This window comes from Nyctereutes procyonoides, unplaced genomic scaffold (assembly GCF_905146905.1).
Source record: "Nyctereutes procyonoides isolate TBG_1078 unplaced genomic scaffold, NYPRO_anot_genome, whole genome shotgun sequence".
Taxonomy (NCBI): domain Eukaryota; kingdom Metazoa; phylum Chordata; class Mammalia; order Carnivora; family Canidae; genus Nyctereutes; species Nyctereutes procyonoides.
In genome coordinates, this window is record NW_026575030.1 from 7,461,528 (window position 1) to 7,481,891 (window position 20,364).

Consider the following 20,364-nt stretch of genomic DNA (forward strand, 5'->3'; position numbering starts at 1 on the left):
ATCGCCCCCATCCTAACTAGGCCCCCACCACCCTCACTTTCAGCCTCGCAAAGCAGACCTGATTACCTGGCTGATTATTTTTCGGCTTCCTTCGCCACTAATGCCGACTGCAACAGGATCAATATTGACTCAATAGCAATGTGTGTTATATTAGGAAACAGAAAAAATAACCCAGAACAAACATGCAACTCAATTCAAAGAGCTGTGAAATCCCCTCCTCGAGGGTTATTATTTTTCTCTGTAAGCAAAGGCAGAAATAGTCTGTCGCTACCTGTACCGTGGGCGCTTCTGGGCCCTGAGAACATGATCACACGCCACAATGGCAGGGCTGTAAGCAGGTGGATGGCCCACGCAATTGGGCCGCATTAGTGTCCCTTCAAGCACCAAAGGACAATAGACACAGAAAGAAGCTCTGTGCTGCAGGTGGCTGTGTACAGGTCTGAACATTCACTGTGCGCAGGGCCAGCTCAACCCAGCCCAGCCCCACGCAACAATCGTACTTGTCCCTGTGAATAACAAGTGCCACGATGGAGGTGGTAAGGGACTATGTGTTTATTTCATAGTTTATTTCAGGGTGGGGGTGAGGAAGCTCTAAGAGAAAGGCAGGTTGCTGCTGGGGAACCCAGGAAAGTCAGCATGAGAAAATGGATCATGTAAGTGGCCAGGATGCCACCCTTTTCCCTTTGTCCAGAGGGCTGTCAAGGCTGGGAGCGCTCTTGCTTCTTCCCACAACCCATTGTTTTCCCTGTACCTGACCTTCCCTTACCCAGCAACCTCCTGCTCCTATTGGGAACTCAATAAGACTTCCCTGTGGCCCCTGCACCTCCATTTCTGGTTGTGCCCCCCATCATACCTGGGCCTCTCCCCCATATGGTTTGAAGCTTCAGGGCCAGTATCTGATCCTGCTTGTCTCTCTTCCCCCTAGACTGGAGCTCCTTGAGGACCGTGATAGCATCTCACCACGCAGGCACCCCCAGTGCCTGGCATGTGCCTCACCCACAGTAGGTGGTCATATGTGCTGAATGGATGAATGGAATGTTTTGCATTGACCAATGGTTGACAGTTTGCAATGCAAATGTTCTTTGGAGAAGAAGGAGCCTCATTCATGCCTTCCCAATACCCCCTGTGAGATTAAGTTTCTAAAGAAAGGGCCCAGTTAGATATCTGTCATTGAGGTCCCTTTAAGAAGACAATGTTGTTTCTAAGACACATCCCCCACCACCACTAAGCAACTGTAAAGCATGTGAGTGACACAGCCCACAGGCCCTACCTGGGTCTCCTCTGTTGGCCTTGCAGCCAGGCCTCAATCAGAATCCATGCCCCTGCCGTGGGTGGACGGAGCACTTCTCATCTAACCAGTTTCTGACATAACCTCTAGACCCTTTCAGCGGTGGTTTGCCACATGTATCCAAATATCCACCAAGTTACCTAATTGTGCATCTTTTCTCATCTTCTCTCTTGTCTGTTCGAGAATCACAGACACCTGTTTCCTGGCCTACGAAAGAAACACCACAATCCCTTAAAATTCAGAAAACAATCAGTCTGCTCAGGCAGGCTACTCTTTGACTTGTACACGAAAGATAATTTATGTTCTTATCATCTTCACTCTCATCATTCTGGAAGACACTCTGGGCAAACACTGTCACCACTTAACAGCCCAAAAAAGCATCTTCCCAAACAAAATCAGAGCCTTCCCTTTGCCAAAAACATCACTGCACAGCATGCTACCCACCACTCTCCAAACTAGAATGCAGAAACAGCTTCCAGTTCTTTAAACAGCAAATGTTACTTCTCTGTTTGCAGATACAGCTTTTATCTGTGGCTTTATATCATTAGACCTGGAGAAGGAGAAATCCACAGCCTCCACCCAGAAAAACATTCATAGTGCCACCTGCTACAATCCAGAGGAAAATCTTGAAAAGGAGCCCAGAGTGGTCAGTGCCCCCAGCCTCCTGCCCCTGAGCTCACATCGCTACACTGCACAATGGACTTCCCTCCCATTCTTAACTCTCCCCCAAGCCTTCCTTGACTTCACTTCCTTGAGTCACCCTTGCTAAAGCCTCTTACTGCCCTCAAACCCAATTCCTTTCTGTCCCATAGTGGGGACAGCCTGTCACCAATCTCCTTCTAAAGACTATTTCTTCATCATAAGATCAAGGAGCAGCTAGTTTGATGGAATGAACACAGACTCGGGAAGATAGGACTGAGCCAGAAAGGAAAACACTTCTGTCCTGGGGAGCTCCCAATTGCAATGGAAGCCACGCAGCAAAGCAGAGCAAGTGCATGTGAAGGGGAAACTAGTAGAAATCTAGGCTGCATTTTCCTGGTTGTCTGTTCATTAGCATGTCAGTTTCTGCAAGTCAGGCTTGGATAGCAATATTGATAGGAAGGAAAACATTCACAGTCTCATGATATGCCAGATGGTGGTCTTTGTTCCCAATGGACTTCCCATAAGGCAATTAGCTTTAACTCCATTTTACATGTGGGGAAACTGAGGCACCATAACAGGGATGATTTGTATATGGTTAGGTAAATTTAGGTACATGTCCAGTCTGGCCCTAGGTAAGAGGTCCTAGGTGAGAGGGGTCTTGTCGGGAGGCAATGCTTTCTATCCCTAAAGACTGATGCCATGGGAATCCAAACATCTGGGTGATACATCACTTTCAGTAAGTGTCTCTAACCAGGTTCTCTCCCAAAAAGCATATCCCAAAGAGCAACTGGCTTCTCTTAATCAGATTCACTCAGGTATTAAAATATGGTACTGGGCAACTGGGTGACTCAGTGGCTAAGTGTCTGCCTTCAGCTCAGGTCATGATCCCCAGGTCCTGGGATAGAGTTCTGTATTGGGCTCCCTGCAGGGAGCGTGCTTCTCCCTCTGCCTATGTCTCTGCCTCTCTCTGTGTCTCTCATGAATAAATACATAAAATATTTTTAATGTGGCACTATAAGCTGCATCAAATATCCTTTGTATTAGGGGTGAGTCCAAATTCAGAAGTAAATAAAAAAATAGGACAGTTATCTTTCCCTCAAACTTTAAATGAACAGAAGTGAGCTGCCCTTGTGACATTTCTAACTTTGTCCCGCAGTACCTGGAAACGAACAAGCGTACACATATTAATGTCATCAATATACATAACATCAAAAGCACAATTTATTAGGGTACATTGTCATCTTTTATTTGCCCATTGTTCTGTCCCACTCGGCCATTAACTCAAGGACTGGGCCTGGATCCCCACTGGCTAGCAGAGTCACTTGCTAAATATTTTTTGAATGAATGAATGAAGAAATTAATAAGTGAAAAAAGGAACCTGTGGGTGAATGAATGCAGATATACCCCCAAGCCCCCCTCAATCTATGTCATATATGTTCAGTTGTATATGAAGTCTCAAAAATGAATGATATCAATGCAAGTGAGCCCTTTGATTTTAGTTTAATTATTTTCTAAATTTCTTTTTCCTACAGCAAGACAACTTCAGAGACAGGGACCCAGGACTGCCAGGTGATTGATTGGCTTGCAGGACCAACTGGAGCACCCACTTGCTCCAAAATTGATGGCCCTAGCCCCAACGAGGTACTGCAGTTTTTCATTATATGAAATGGAAAAGTGATTTAATAATTCTTTCTGTCTTATATTGCTTTAAAGAATTTCAGACAGTTAAAAATTGCATGGATTTTTCCACCATCTGTGTGAGAGTGGGGAAAAAAATGCTGGTTTTGTTTTTCCTATTTTTAATATGAGCCAGATGAAACAAAAAGATTGTTTCCCTGCAAACTATAGGTCAAGTACCTATAGAGGCTCAGGGATGCTCTGTAAGTTATCATATTATCTTTCTTTCTTGACAGGATACCATTAGATGGTGTATCATTTCAACATTTATTATCTTTCATGTCCTTTTATCTTCACACTAGGATTTCTTTTAAAATTCTGATCTGTGCATTTGGTTTCATTATACAGCACTGTCTTTTACCAAACCAATTTTTGAGTGGCTTTCAATATTCTTCAGTTTCACATTTGTCATATCAGCCTGAAACAGTGCCCCAGTTATGTCTGTTTTAGCTTGTTAAAAAGAAACCTATCCAGGGAATGAAGTGTTGGGAGATCACACCTTTAAAGGTAAGTATTACGCATACTGGAGAAATGGAAATGGCTCAGTGGGGAAAGGCAACCATTGCAGAAAATAAAACAAAAACGTTGAAACCAAATGCAACAACTTGTGTTCATTTTTTAGGATCACGTCAATTGTTTTAACATCTGGAAACATTCCGGAGACTAAAGCAATTTTCTCCTATGGCCCATGTGGGGATATGTCCTGATTCACAAATGGGTTGCCCAACCCAAGCACAAAGTGGTCCAGAGTTTCCCTTGCTTTAAGAATCAGCAACATAAAAAGCTTCTAGAGGAATTAAAAAAAAAAAAAACTTTCAGTTTACTTTACTTAGTTGAAAACAGGACAGCCTACATTTGCATGACTACCGGTGGCCTTATGAAACATCTTGACACTGTCTTAGGATGTTGAGGACTTTTTCAGGATCCATTTAGATGTCTTCATTTCTACCATAGCTTTACTAAGCTGAAGGGATTTACATCACAGGAAATTTGAAGGGTTTTGGAGAAATGCTTCCAAGTCTCTATTGCAATTTTGTCAATTAGAGTTGCGTGAAGCATAACAGATTGGCTGGACTGGGAGGTGTCATTTCAGCAGAGCCAGACACCAACCAGAGCTATGCAAGACCCCGACATCATCTTGCTCATGAGTTCCACAAGACATAGCTGGCACCACATCATAGTGACAAGGAGAAGAGCCTTCAAACAAAAGATAGAGTTCTACAGTAATTTTTATGCGTCAAAGTAAAATGGCCATTAAAGAATTTAGAACAATGCCCGACTGAAGGAATTGGGTATGAACAACAAAATTCCAGGGTGAAGCAAAAGCAGGGGAAGGGTGCCACAGAAACAAATGAAATGTGCTTTGAAATATTGGAGACTGGATTTGTTTCCTCAGGCTGCCATGTTAGTTGTCACACATTGGGTGGCTTAAAACAACAGACATTTATATTGTCCCTGTTCTGGAAGGTAGAAATCCAACACCATGTGTCAGCAGGGCCATCCTACCTCTGAGAGCTCTAGGGAAGAATCTTCCTTTGCTTCTTCCAACTTCTGGTGGTTGCTGGCAATCCCAGAAGTTTCTTGGCCTGTGTCTCTCCAGTCTCTGCCTTCTTCATCACATGGCCCTCTTCCGGTGTGTATTTGAGTCTCTATGTCTCTCCATATAAGGGCACCAGTCACAGGATATAGGGCCCACTCTAATCTAGTATGATGTCATCCTAACTAATTACTAAAATCTGTAAAGATCCTATTTCCATACAAGATCACATTCAGAGTTTCTGGAAAGGCATGGATTTTTTGGGGAGACACGTTTCAATCCAGTATAGAGATCAATCATAATCTTGGAGAGATTTGTAAATTTTCTCAGTCCCATTTGAGCTTTCAACCTTTCTCACATGTTCCTTCCAAGTTCTTAAGTTTCATAGTACTCTTCAGACACCAAAGATAGATCTCTAAATCCTGAACAACATGTTCACATCGGACCCAACATTCTCTTTGCCCCTAGGATAGAATGAAGTTTCCTACTTTGGCAGTCTGACCTCTAAAGGGTTTTGGCTAGTAACTACAGCCAAGTTGGTCTCAGCCCTTAACATCAGGTGAGATGAGTTAAGGAGGAATTTATTATGGTGTGAGAACTCCATATACTTCTTGGATTGAATACCAGTTAGCAGAAAGCATTCATAGAAACATGTAATACATAGAAAAAGCTCAACAAAAGTAGAATTGAAGGCTGTTATGATTTTTGCTTAGACAATTTTGAACTATTATACCAATTATTTTATGCTTTATATTAAGCCATAAAAGAGAATCCAAATAATAGGGACTTAAATAAGGTGGGTTATTTCTCTCTTTCTGCTTCATAAAAATCCAGAGGTAGGTAGTCATCTATTTATACTGCATGGAAGCCTTAGGGACCTGGGCTCCTTTCAGCTCACCACCTACCATCCTCAGCAAGGTAAGGCATCATTCTCATGATCCAATATGGTAGCATCCATTTGCCAATTTAAAAGGGTAATGAGAAGGGCATATATACCAGATAACTTTTAAGCTTGGATTTACATGGGCTGGGCACACCAAATCTGCTGGTCATTCCTTCAGTGGTGCCTAACCATTTCTTGCCTGGACTCTGAGTGTAGATGCTGAATTTGTGAAAAATGTTACCTTCATGGTCTGCTGAAAAATCAGTTGGAATCCATCTTCATTTGACATATAAAAGATACTATTCTTATTTTTAATTTTGAGATGTAATTTTCACAGAATAAAATGAATGTACTCATTTTTTAGTGTGCAGTTTGATGAGTCTTGACAAATACGAATACCTCTGTAACCACCATCTCAGTCAAGGTATAGAATATTTCTCACGCTCATCCTAGTCAATCAATCTCCCTTCTCTACTCCAGGCAAACATTGATCTAATTTCTATCAATATTGATTATTTTTTCCTATTTTAGAGCCTCATATAGATGGAATCAGGTAGTATGTGTTCTTTTCTGTCTGGCTTCTTTTGCACAGTAAAACATGTTTGAGATTCCTCCATGTTGTTGTACGCATCAGGAATTTGTTCCCTTTTTATTGGAGAGCAGTATTTCCAGTGGTTGAATGTACCATAATTTGTTCATCTATCATGTTACCCATGGAGATTTTGGTTATCTCCAGTTTGGGGCTATTATGACAAAACTGCTCTGACCAGTCTTGTGTAAGATATAGTGTGGACGTATGTTTTTATCTCTCTCATGTATGCTGGCTCACATAGTAAATGTATGTTTAACATTATAAGAAACAAAACTGTTTTCTGGAGTGCTGGCCCATTTCACCATCCCACTGCAATATTTGAGAGTTCTAGTTATTCCCATCTCTTCCAAATTGTGATTATAAGTCTTTACAATTTTACAGTTCTAATGGGTATATAGTGGCATCTCATTGCACTTTGTGTTCTCATTTCTCTGATGACTAACAATGTTGACCATTTATTCGTATCCTTATTGATCATTTTATATCTTCTTTTGTTAAGTGTTCAAATATTATGCCCGTCTTTTTGGGTTATTTATTATCTCAATAAAAGTTCCTTATATATTCTGGAGACAAGTCTTTTGACATATATATGCATTATGCATATTTTCATCTAAAGTTGTAGATTTTTCTCCCATACTTTCTTCTAGAAATTTCAGTTTTAAGTTTTGTAGTTAGGTCTATGATTTATCTCAATTTTATCTCTTTACATGGCATGAGATAAAGGTTGGAGTTGGTTTTGTTTGTTTGCTTCTCCTTATGAATGTCTACCTCTTACAGTACCATTTGTTTTTTAAAGATTTTATTTATTCATGAGAGACACAGAGAGAAAGGCAGAGACACAGGCAGAGGGAGAAGCAGGCTCCATGCAGGGAGCCAGATGTGGGACTTGATCCTGGGTTTCCAGGATCACACCCTGGGCTGAAGGCCGTGCTAAACTGCTGAGCCACCCGGGCTGCCCTACGGTCCCATTTATTAAAGGAGTACAATTTCTCTGTTGAATTAACTAAGTATCTTTGTTTAAAGTCAAATATATATGCATCTGTTTATAAACCCTCTATTCTGTCTTATTGAACAATACATATATCCTTATTATACAAGCACTATGCTGTCTTAATTATTACATCTCTGTATTAAGTCTTTAAATCAGTCAAGTTTAGTCCTCTATCTTCTTCCCTATCAAAGTTGTTTTGGCTCATCTATTTTCCTTACATTCCTGAATAAATAAAATCAGCTTGCCAATTTTTAAAGTAAAAAGCCCACTGGTGGTTTTTTTTTGTTTTTGTTTTTTGTTTTTTGTCTTTAGAAATTGACAATGTGATTCTAAAAATTTTACGGGAATGCCAAAGACCTAGAGTAGCCAAAATGACTTTGAAAGAAAAGAACAAAGTTGAAAGACTAACATGATCTGACCTTAAGACTCAGTACAAAGCTACAGACATCAAGGCAATGGGATAGAGTACATATTAAAACTATATAAATATGTCAATGGAACAGAATAGAGAGTTTAGAGGTAGATACACACATATGTGAACAACTGATTTTTAATAATGTTGCAAAAGCAATTCAGAACAAATAGCACAGGAGGAATTGGATACTCACATACAAAAGAAATCAATTTTCATTTCCAGTTTGGAAGAAGATGCCCAAGGTCTGTTAATGGACTGATTGTGTTTGCCATCCCTCGAATCATCCTTTGAATTTCTATACCTCATGTGATAATATTTGGAGATGGGGCTTTTGAGGGATAATTAGAACTAGACAAAGTCATGAGAGAAGGGCCTTCAAATTTGGACTAGGGGCCTTATAAGAAGTTCCTCTCAATCTCCTTTTTCTGCTTCTCTCCTCCCTCTCATCTCTTACATGTTCTCACTGAGGTAAGGCTGTGTGAGAATGTAGCAAGGGGTGCCTGGGTGTCTCAGTCAAGTGTCTGCCTTCAGCTCAGATCATGGTCCTGAGGTCCTGGGATTGAGCCCCACGTCCATCAGTCGCCCTCTTTAGCCTTGAATATTCTCTCTCTCTCTCTCTCTCTCAAATAAATAAATAAAATCTTAGGGGGAAAAAAAGAGTGTAATGAGAAGGTGCACATCCCCAAGCTTAGAAGAGAACCATCACCAGAACCTAACTATTTTAGCGCCCCGATCTTGATTTTCTAGGCTCCAGAAATATGAGCAAATTAATGTCTGTTGGTTAGCCCACTCAGTGTGTGAACTCCTTCATGGCAACTCTAGTAGATTAAGACAGTATCAATAGTCATTAAGGAACACAATTTAAAACCGCAGACACACCACTATATACCTACTAGAATGCTAAAATTAAAAGGACTGACCATACTAGGTGTTGGTAAGAATGTGAATGACCTGGAACTCTTATATACTGTTGGTGGGATCACAAAATGGCAGGAAACATGCTGGACAACAATTTGAGAGTTTCTTAAATGTTTACATATACATCTACTACATAATCCAGACTTTCTACTTTTAGGTAAATACTAAAGATAAATGTAAGTACATGACCCTAGAAATATTTGTATAAAAATCTTATAGCAAAAAAAAAAATCTTATAGCAGCTTTCATGGTAACGACTGTAAACTGCAAACAACCCAAATGTCCACCAACAAGTAAATGGCTAAACAAACTGTGGTATATCCATTCAATAGAATACTGATTAACAATTTAAAAGAATAAATATTGATCTATTTTACAATATGGAAAATGCCAAAATAACTATTTGAGTGAAAGAAAGATGCAAGAAAGAACATATGAAGTATGGTTTCCTTTATATAAAATGCAAGAAAGACAAACAATATATAGACAGAGAGCAAATCAGTAGTTACCTGGATGGGAGGGATTTGGAAAAGGTAAAAGGGAGGAATTAAAGAGGCACAAAGAAAGTTGATAATGAATATGTTCATTATCTAGATCAAGAGTTGACAAACTTTTTTCTGTCACTAAACAGGTAGTGAGTATTCTTGGCTTTGTAACTATATATTTAGTCTCTATTGCAACCACTCAACTCTGCCACCATAGCAACAAAGCAGCCATAAACAATATGAAAACAAATGGGTACAATTGTTTTCCAATAAAACTTTATTTGGCTCATGAGCTAGAGTTTGCCTACCCTTGATCTAGACTGTAGTATGGTCTCACAGGTTGTACACTTATGCCAAATTTATCAAGTCGTACAAAATGTGCAATTTGTTATATGTTAATTATAATTCAATAAGGCTATTATAAAAAATAGAAGAAAAACAAAATTCCTGAATCGGATTGTCTTATTATTCGCAACTTTCCATCTCTCCCCTCTAACATGACTGTATGTCCATTTCATCTAAATGAGATTTGTACGATGCCTCCCTGTAAGTGGAGTATACTTTACCTCCCACACGAAAACAGAAACTTTAGTGATGTATTTTGCTTTGCTAGTTACACTTCTCCCTTCCACCTTGAGTACGGAGTCCAAATGAGAAAACATGTGGAGCCAGTTTGCACACAGCTTAGATCAGATTCCTAGTCTACCCATAATCTACATTAATGTCACAATAAATAAATGTTTGTTGCTGGGAGCCACTGAAATACTGGGATTGTTATCTTACAGTGCTGAAAGCTGGCTAATACACTTCCCAAATACACTTTCTACAGCCATCAAGTTTGGCTTCCCAATTCTTCCCTGAATGATGTACACACATTCACTAATTTATCAGCTGTCTCCTGTACACCAGGCACTGTGCCAGGCACTGTTGACACTGAATACATCCACAGTCTCTACTCACAAGAAACATACATTCTAATGAGAAAAGCAAGCTGGAAACATGAAAATGTGAAAAGGCATAGTATAGTGGTTGCCTAAATGTTCTGCTAGTTGGGGATACAGGGACCTTGGTGCATGGAGGAGAAAGCACTGGACCAAATAGAGGGAGCTGAAGATACCGAGGGACAGATCAAAGAAGATCCCCCAAAGAATTTGACCCCTGGGGGGCACCTGGGTGGCTCAGTGGCTGAGCATCTGCCTTTGACTCAGGTCATGATCCTGGGGTCCTGGGATTGAGTCCTGCATCAGGATCCCCACAGGGAGCCTGCTTCTTCTCCTTCTGCCTGTGTCTCTGCCTGTCTCTCTGTGTCTCATGAATAAATAAATAAAATCTTAAAAAAAAAAAGAATTTAACTTTTGAGCTTATTCTGAAAACTTGAATAAGAGTGTTCCAGGCCAAAAAAGGCAAAAAGGATGTGGACAGGAAGTTGTCCTGGGCAGTGGAAATATTTTGGGCAAAAGTTTGAAGACTCCCTTCTCTGTGTATCTGTTAATGATCTGTTATCTTTGTCATAAAGGCTCTTGAAAAGGAGTACCATTTTTCAGATAACACCTCATTTTTATTCAATATAACAAGTTGCTCACCCCTCAATACTGCAAATAAATATGTTATAAAAAGTGAAGTTTCGACATTATGGTTTCAGGCAAAGACTCACTCAACAATTTGCTTGACACCACATACTCTGGTTAAAGAATACCACTGGGGACAAAATTGAATTCATATTCGAATGAACCCAAAACATTTTGTTTTTTGTACACCAAACAAGAAAGATGAAGAGGTAGTATCTTCTATGACTTTTTAATCTGTTACTAACATGCATTATTTCATTATTTCCATGTGCTTCAATGCACTAGTATAATTAGCCTTTATTTTGTTTAAAGTGTTTTTCTTTGACATTGCTTTTTATAAGTACAGCTTAAGTGCAAAATAACCACAAGTTCTCCCATCCAAAATTATAATATATCTTTAAAAACAGTGCATAAAAAAAAGCATTTTCTAAAGAATGACCCCTTGACTTCTACCAGCTAGTATCAAGTCTTTGTTTCTTCCTTTGATAAATACAATGATTCTTCACTCACAAGTAAGGTTTATTTATTCACTTTCAAGTTGCTTTTATGACTTAATATGAACTTAAAGGTCCTGAAACCAATTATAGCAGGCAGGATGAGGGGGCAGATTTTTCTATATGACCAAACACTTCTCCAAAACACCAGCTGGGTGTCTTACAGTTCAACTCAACTGTGATACTTCTACTTAGAGACAGCTTCAGATCCCACTGGCGAAGGGCTCAGTTCTACAAGACTGTGCTCTCTCACCCCACTTCAGATACCAGTCTGAAGCTCAAGTTGTCACCTGGGTTTCTGACCAATTGACTATAGATTGGAGGTTCCAATGGACCCCCTCCTTGGGTTCAGTTAATTCGCTAGAGTAGCTCACAGAACTCAGAGAAATATTTACTTACTAGATCACAGTTTATTATAAAAGGACGTAAGTCAGGAACAGCCAGATGGAAGAGATGTGTAGGCAACGTAGGGGGAAAGAACAATCTCCCACATCTTTACACATTCACCAATCCAGAAGCTTGCTGAACCCCATTCTTTTGAGTTTTTATGGAGGGTTCATAACAGAGGCATGATTGATTAAATTACTGACCACTGGAGACTGAGTCAATCTCCACCCCTTCCCCCTCCCCAGGGGGTCAAAGAAGTGGAACTGAAGGTTTTAACTCTCTAATTACATAGTTGGTTCTCCTGGCAAGCAGTTCCATCCTTAGGTGCTATCCAAAACTCAATTCCTTAACATAACAAAAGATTTGGAGGGTGGGTCTCATCATTTAGGAAATGATCCAAATATATATTTCTTATTAGAAATCACAATATCTTATTTTCATTGTTCAGTTAATGTATTTTTCTCTTGGTGAAAATTGCTGGGATGAAATTCACCATAATTTTTCCTACTAAAAGAATGGAAAGATTTCCTTCATTCAACAGCTTTTGTCTTAGAGACAGGGCTTGGGAAAACAAATTAAAGAGGTTAAGTAAGGGATAGGTACACGATGTGGCATGATTCTAACTAGGGGCATACTTAAAATGTACCAGAATTCCAGTTCCATTTGTCTTTCTCAAACTCCTTAAGGGGATTCAAGCATGTAGTCCCCAATGCCTGGGCACCCCTCACTCTTCCCCCAGCCATCTTGCTCACACCATCATGGCTGCACTGGATCCCTCCTCTTCCACCTCACCCAGCTGGTGGGCTGTGGACCTTTGAGTCCAATTCTCTCTCTGGGAAATAAGGAGCAGCAAAGCAGACAACATCCACATGCTGTGATATAGGGGTGGAAGGAAGAACTCTAGGAACCCCCTCAGCTTGCTCTTTTGTCTATACAGGTACATATAAAAATTGATGACTGTACTATATTTCTGTAATATCTTTTGATTCACCTAATCTAATCCCACACTTCTACTCCTGATTTCTCTTCACACGTGGCTGTGGCTACATGAGTTCTTCCCGGAGACCCACCCTATTCCACTCTATTCTTCTCTCTGTCCTTAGGATCCTCTCGCCCCTTCCCTCACTCTCTCTACCTACTTGAAAATTCAAGACTTCAAGGCCCACATGTCTCTTGTCTCTGCAGTACTTTTGTACAGATACAGATACAGAATGAATATAGAGGTAGTCCTAGATTGTTCCACAAGGGTTTCCCCAGTGAGACCCAATGAAAGTCAAGGTTCTCTGCATCCCAGTGGTGCCAGCCTCATGTTTAGCACACAGAGTGCTCTGCTGTGTCAAGAGGAGACTTGAAGATCCCATGTACAAATCCTACCACTTCTGTAGTGCCACACCAATTAGCTGTGTGACTTGCTTGCCTCTCGGGGACCGAAGCTTACCCCACCATATAATGCAAGAGAGAGAAATAAAAACAAAAATACCGATCGTTGCTGTCTTTTCCACATCTGAATGCCCTGATGCCAGTAAACAACTTGCTATAAAATTCTACTGGCAGAAGATATCATCTAAAATTGATTTTTAATCATAAAATCCTCTTCTGTTCCTTCCTTTCCAGAATTTTCTCTAAACGGTCCAATCCAAAAAGTGGCCTTCAAAAGTTCATCAGACTCTGTGCACTACCTATGCTTATAGTTGAACTCCAGTTCCCCATCGTTGTCATCACAGTGTTTGCGCGCACACACACATACACACATGCACATCACTTGGACCGTACCTAGGATATAATTATCGTTTGATAAATTTTCAAGGATTTGCTTTTACATGTGTGTACTTAGCAAGGTCATAGGAGGAAAGAGATGGAGCAAAAGATTCAGACAAGAAACAATGGAAAATATTATGCCACTGTATAAGTGTTCCACGAATGTAGAAATCAGAATCTATGAGATAGTCTAGAGAGGACTGTCGCTAGGGGCAATGACCTGAAATCAAATGGAGGAAATGTGGAGCTGAGCAAGAAATTTCCCAGTTGGCCTGTTACACCAGGCTTGACAGCCCCAAGGAGCCAGTGGAAGCTCGTGTCATTAAAAACCTCTTGCAGTTATATGCTGCTAATGGGAATAATCCCATTTTGCTGGGATTAGAGAATGTCGTTTAGACCCAACAGCTCAACCCCTTCATTTTTCAGGTGAGAATGCTGGGATCCAGATGAGGGAAGTCACCTTTGCAGACTCAGAGTTATACTTGAACCTGAGTCCAGGCACTAACTTTCTATTTCCTCACCTCCTATTCCTGGAAAACACAGGTACCTGCTCCTAAACTTCCTCTGCAATTACCTCCAGGTCACCATGGACAATTCACAGCCCCATCTTACTTGCTGTCTAGGAAACACTTGGCACATTTAATAGCTCCCTTTCTCTTGCAACACTCTTCCGTGGCTGCCATGATCCTAGCCACCAGTCTTCCAGATGTTTCTCCAGCAGCTGCTTCACAGTTGTCTAGAGCAGGATCCTTCTCAAGGCTCAGCCCAAGCCTCTGTCTTCTCACCCCTCACCTCCTCCCCATGTAATCAGGACACTTACCACAGGGTCGGCTTTCCCAAATGAACATCCCCATCCCAGGCTTATGTCTCATCCCAGAGTTTGAGGTTCTTCATCCGGCTCCCCAGCAGGCCCGCCCTTAGGCATCTCACGGGACTCTCAAAACCCATACAACCCAACCTGAACACCCACCTGCACTGCTCTCTCTCCATTCTTCTCCATCATGAGACTGACGCCACAATCCCCATGTGCCTCCACCATTGCCCCTGACACCATGTCCCTCTCCAAGTCATATCCATGCTGCATCCTACACATCTCTCATCTTTGCCTGCTTCTTTCCATTTCTGTGAGGCCACCACCATCTCCCACCCAGGCCACGGCAACAGCCTGCTCACTGCTGTCCCTGCACCTCCCAGCCCCCGTGCCACAAGTTATTGTCTGTGACAGTCAGAAAGGTTTTTTTTTTTTAGATTTATTTATTGAATCATGACAGACACAGAGAGAGAGGCAGAGGGAGAAGCAGGCTCCTCGCAGGGAGCCCAATGCGGGACTCCACTCAGGATCCCGGGATCACGACATGAGCCAAAGGCAGATGCTCAACTGCTGAGCCACCAGGCATCCCAGAAAGATCGTTTTAAAGTGAAAAGCAGAGCCTGCTACTCCCCATTTAAAAGCCATCAATGGATTTAATTCCATTGCCCTTAGAGTAAAGCCCAAAAGCCCTACACTGGGGCCTTTGTCCTCAGCCCCATCTTGTAACTTCCTCCCAGTGTGCTCCCCTACCCCTTGAAACACACACAGACCCTTAGCTTGCTCCAGACACTTTTGAACTTAAACAAGGTCTTTCCTGCTTCCTGACCCTCTAGTTCCTCCCCACTCTAGTCTGCAATTCATTCCTCAGGTTCCAGCTTAGAAGCCACATCCTCTGGGCAGTGCCCCCGGGCCCCCCAAAGAGTCAGGTCTCCAGATGCCTCACTCTCACTGCATTCTCTTTCTCCTTTATCATGAGATCTAAAATGTGTGCCTCTGCCACTCTGGACCATAGCTCCAGGAGGACTTGGGTCATGCCTGCCTACTTTATCCTGTGCTCCAGGGCCAAGCACAGAGCACGACATGTAACAAATGTTCAGCAAGACTTCTGAAAAGCCAAGCAACGTGATGGCTGTACATTGGTCTCACAGGAAGCTGCTTTTCCTGCCTTTATTCATGTCTCCCTTTAAGCAGAAGACTCAGGTGGATGAGAGAGAACACCGATGACATAGTCTGAGGATATATCCAACTCATACGCCCAGTGAATGTAGGATTCAAACTTGGGGACACATCAACAGGACAAGTGGCCGTGGGAGACTGGACTCTGGAAAGTCAGACTCAGTGAACAGCATTCACTGGGCACCTACCTGCAGGCTGCAGACCCAGAAGACATCCTAAAGGAACAGAAGGCACACTTCCTGCCCTGAAAAAGCTTCAAGTCCTCACAAGAGAACTAAACTTGTCTAATAAATGTCTAATAAATACAAAATGGAGCCTGAAGCCAAGAAAACTCACTCTGAACCCAATGGATCTGCTAACCTTCACATCCTGCAGCCATGTGTCCTTGGCTGGCAAGTTATTTATTCTCTCTAAACCTCAGCCTCTCCATCTGTGAAATGGAAATAGGCACATCGATTTGGCCTCATCAGAGGGCCACAGTTAAAATAAGGTGTGATGTGGGGCACCTGAGTGGCTCAGTGGTTGAGTATCTGTCTTTGGCTCAAGTTGTGATCCCGGGGTCCTGGGATCGAGTCCCGCATCGGACTCCTAGCAGTAAGTCTGCTTCTCCCTCTGCCTATGTCTCTGAATAAATAAATAAAAATGAATGAATAAATAAAATCTTTAAAAAATAAAGAAACAAAGAAAAGAAAAAAGGCCATGTTGTAAAGGGTAACCCAGCTCCTGAAGGGCAGGGGCCAGGCCCAGAGGCAGAGAAAGCCCCACAGGTCTCAGCCCAGGTGACTCTGGCAGGGGCTTATTTGTCTAGAAAACTCAAGTGCTCCTGACACCATAAGTTACCTGGGTTGTGGACACAGGCAGTACCAGGGCATCAGTCAGATTCCATGAGGACTCTGGGGCCTGAAGAGGTCCATGGGGTGGGGACGGCGGTGTTGGTGCAGGGCAGGGGCCTGAGAGCAGCAGGACCCGTGCAGAGCAGGGCAAGGGCTTGCTGTCACCTGCCACTCTGCTCAGGTTGAGCCCCACGTGGGACTTGTTCAAAGCCATCACTCTAATTACAGCCTTCCCGAACTGTCTCCTTCCCTCGCCCAGGCTCCGGAACCCCACGGCTGTCTGCGAAATGACGCAAAATCCCTCCTGACTCATTTTAGGTCCTTTGTCTAAACTAACCGGGAATGGTCAGAATTAGCCCTGATTTGTATAAACCCAGCATTGGCTATCTCCAAAACTCCCTAAATTCTTAAAATTCAAGGAGCTACTCTTACCTCAGTATTAAAATAAAGGCAGCTAAATGCCCCCATCCCCTATAAAATGGGAAATTCAGCGTTTCCTATGCCCAGTGCCTTCCAGGGACTCGCAACCCTGAGGAAAGTCCTACTTTTCATGGTAATGCTCTTTCCATTTCCCTGCTTCCTCCAAATTGTCTCCTTCACATCTCACTTGCCACATCTAGAATCTTCTCTCCATGGCATTCTGACCTAAATCCAACCTGGAGCCAGCCTTTTACCTTGACTGCCCACAGCACCCGGCATACAAGTCTATCCATAGAGCTGGGTCATGTGGAAGAAGGAGTGTAGGGGATTTATCTTACATGCCAGCCTAGCACACAACCAAAACTCAAATGAGTGGCCAAGTTCCTGGAAGTCCCTGGGCCATAACCACTCCCAGAGTATTGCCTGCTGGATTCTTAACCTCAGGCCACCCGTACCTGGCCACGTTGCTCAAACACTGCTTTCTCAGGTTGCCCTTGCTAGGCTGTGTAGCAGAGGGGTTAAGGGCACAAATGCTAGAGTTAAGTTGCCTGAGAGCAAATCTTCCTTAGGCAAGTGATCCTAAGCAAAACCTTTAAGCTACTCGTGACTCTGAGTTCCCCTACGAAATGGGCATACTATTTGTATATACTATTATTGTGGTCATTGGGTTAGGATAGTCCAGCACTTACAACAATGCTGAGGCTGTGACCCATTACTGTCATCTTCTCCCTGTCTACACTCTGCTTCTCAGCTGCTTCCATAAACTACAAAACAGAGTGGAACCAACTGGAAAAAGGAGTCCTATGAATAGCCAGGGAGCTTAGATGTCCCTTCTAGCTCAGACAGCCTGGGCTTCTAGGACTTGAAGCCTGAGTGTTGACAGTACAAACTGAATACTTCTGCCTCAGAATGAACAGGGAGCTGTTTGTTTAAAAATGCAGATTCCTGGCCTACTTCAACCCACTGAATTAGGGTCAGTACTCGGCCTGGGATTCAGTACTCTGCATTTTATTTTATTTTATTATTATTTTTTAAGATTTTATTTGAGAGAGAAAGAGCATGAGAGACCATAAGCAGGGGAAGGGAGAGGGGAGAAGCAGGCTCCCCACTGAGCAGGGAGCCCAGTATAGGGCTCGATCCCAGGACCCTGGGACCATGACCTCAGCAGAAGGCAGCTGCTTAACTGACTGAGCCACCCAGGCACCCCAGGACTCTTTATTTATTTATTTATTTTTGGACTCTTTATTTTAAATCCATTCCTCTCCTCCTCCATCATTTACCCACCCAATCCAGCAGATTGGGATTCACCCTAGAGTGGAGACCATCAACAGCCCAGAGAAGCAGAATGTCAAAGTTACAAAGAGTGATAGCTCTGAAGCCAGATGCCTGGACAGTGAACTCAGCTCCACCCCTTACTGGCTGCATAAACTTGGGCAAATTGCTTGACCTCTCTGTGCTTAAATGTTTTCATCTATAAGATGTTACGAAGTCTTAGTAAGACTAAGTTAAGACTGGTGAAGATCTCAGAATGGTGCTTGGCCATAGTAAAAGCTAGATAAATATGAGATTTTTTGTTTACTATCAGAAGGGAGGTCATGTCTAAGGACTGAATACTTTCTGAGCCACAGAATCCTGGACTATTTGTGTTGGGAGACACAACATAGCCTGTAGCCTCCTGCCCTTGAATCTGAGTATGCTAAGCCACAGACAGTAGTCCTCGTGTATTTTTTGCTTCCCTGTGAAAATCTGGGGTACTGAGAAATCACCAGCCTCACTATTTGCTGGGAGTTGCTTATCCAGTTCAGGACAGATCACAGTGGTTTTCAACCTTTGCTATACACTAGAATCACCTGGGGGCCTTTGAGAAATACTGATGCCTAGCTCCCCTGCCCAGAGATTCTGGTATAATTCTTCTAGGATTGGACCTGGACATTTGGAAGCTTTGAATGCTTCCCAGGTGATTCCAATATGCAGCCACAGTTGAAAACCACCGATTTAGGGTAAAGTTACAACCTGGTGATAGGAGGTAGACTTTTCCCAGGGTAAGAAGGGGATATTATCATTTGTACTGTCAACCTTTCAGCACAGAGATGGGCCCTTGGGCAGGAAATCTCAATAATTCAGAGGCTGGTCTTAAATCTGCAAAGTAGAGACTCTCCTCTCTTTCTGAGCTTCGTGGTCCTGGAGCTGGTGGCAAATTCAAAGGCAGCCTCTTCCATAGGAAATCAGGCTGGGAATTGACTCAGGTGGCACTGGCCCCCAAAGAGTGGTTTGATTGGGTGGTTCTGGTTCAGGGCTCTCTCAATAAGGATGCAGTTAACTTAGGGCTGCATTCATCTGAAGGCACAATTAGGCTACATGGTCCTTGCAAAGGTGGCTCTTTCACATGGCTTTTGGCAAGAGGCTTCAGTTCTTCATTGTATGGATGGATGTTTCCATAGGCTACTTGAGTATCTTTACACCACGGTGGCTGACTTCATTCAGTGCAAGTGAGAAAGAGACAAAGAGATAGAGACAGAGGGGAAGGGGGAAAAGGAAACTGCAATAAGTCACATACCATCACCTCAGCCACATATATGGTCAGAAGCAAGTCACTGAAATCACACTCAATGAGAGAGGACTTAGGCTCCATCTTTTTTTTTTTAAGATTTTTATTTATTCATGAGAGACAGAGACAGAGAGAGATAGAGGCAGAGACACAGAGGGAGAAGCAGGCTCCATGCAGGAAGCCTGATGTGGGACTCGATCCAGGGTCTCCAGGATCAGGCCCTGGGCTGAAGGCGGCTCTAAACTGCTGAGCCACCCGGGGCTGCCCTAGGCTCTATCTTTTGAGGGGAGGATTGCCAAAGAATTTGTGGACATATTTCTTTTTTTTTTTTAACATTTTTTTTAAATTTTCTTTTATTTATTTATGATAGTCACACAGAGAGAGAGAGAGGCAGAGACATAGGCAGAGGGAGAAGCAGGCTCCATGCACCGGGAGCCCGACGTGGGATTCGATCCTGGGTCTCCAGGATCGCGCCCTGGGCCAAAGGCAGGCGCTAAACCGCTGCGCCACCCAGGGATCCCTGTGGACATTATTTCAAACCCACCACACTCTTCATCCTCAGGATTCAACTAAAATGACTTATCTTGGGACACCTGGGTAACTCAGTCAGTTAAGCCTCTGGCTCTTGATATCCATGGCTTTTGATGGCTTGGGTCATGATCTTAGGGTCACGATTGTGCCTTGGATTGGGCTTCGTGCTGGGCATGGAGACTGCCCAAGATCCTCTCTCTCCCTCTGGCCCTCCCCACCCACCCCCACTCACTTGTATGCACATGCACATGCTCTCTATAAGGAAGGAAAGAAGGAGAAGGAAGGAAGGAAGGAAGGAAGGAAGGAAGGAAGGAAGAAAGAAAGAAAGAAAGAAAGAAAGAAAGAAAGAAAGAAAGAAAGAAAGACTTCTCTTTCAAGAAGATGCTGACCAGATGAAAATGAGATCTGAG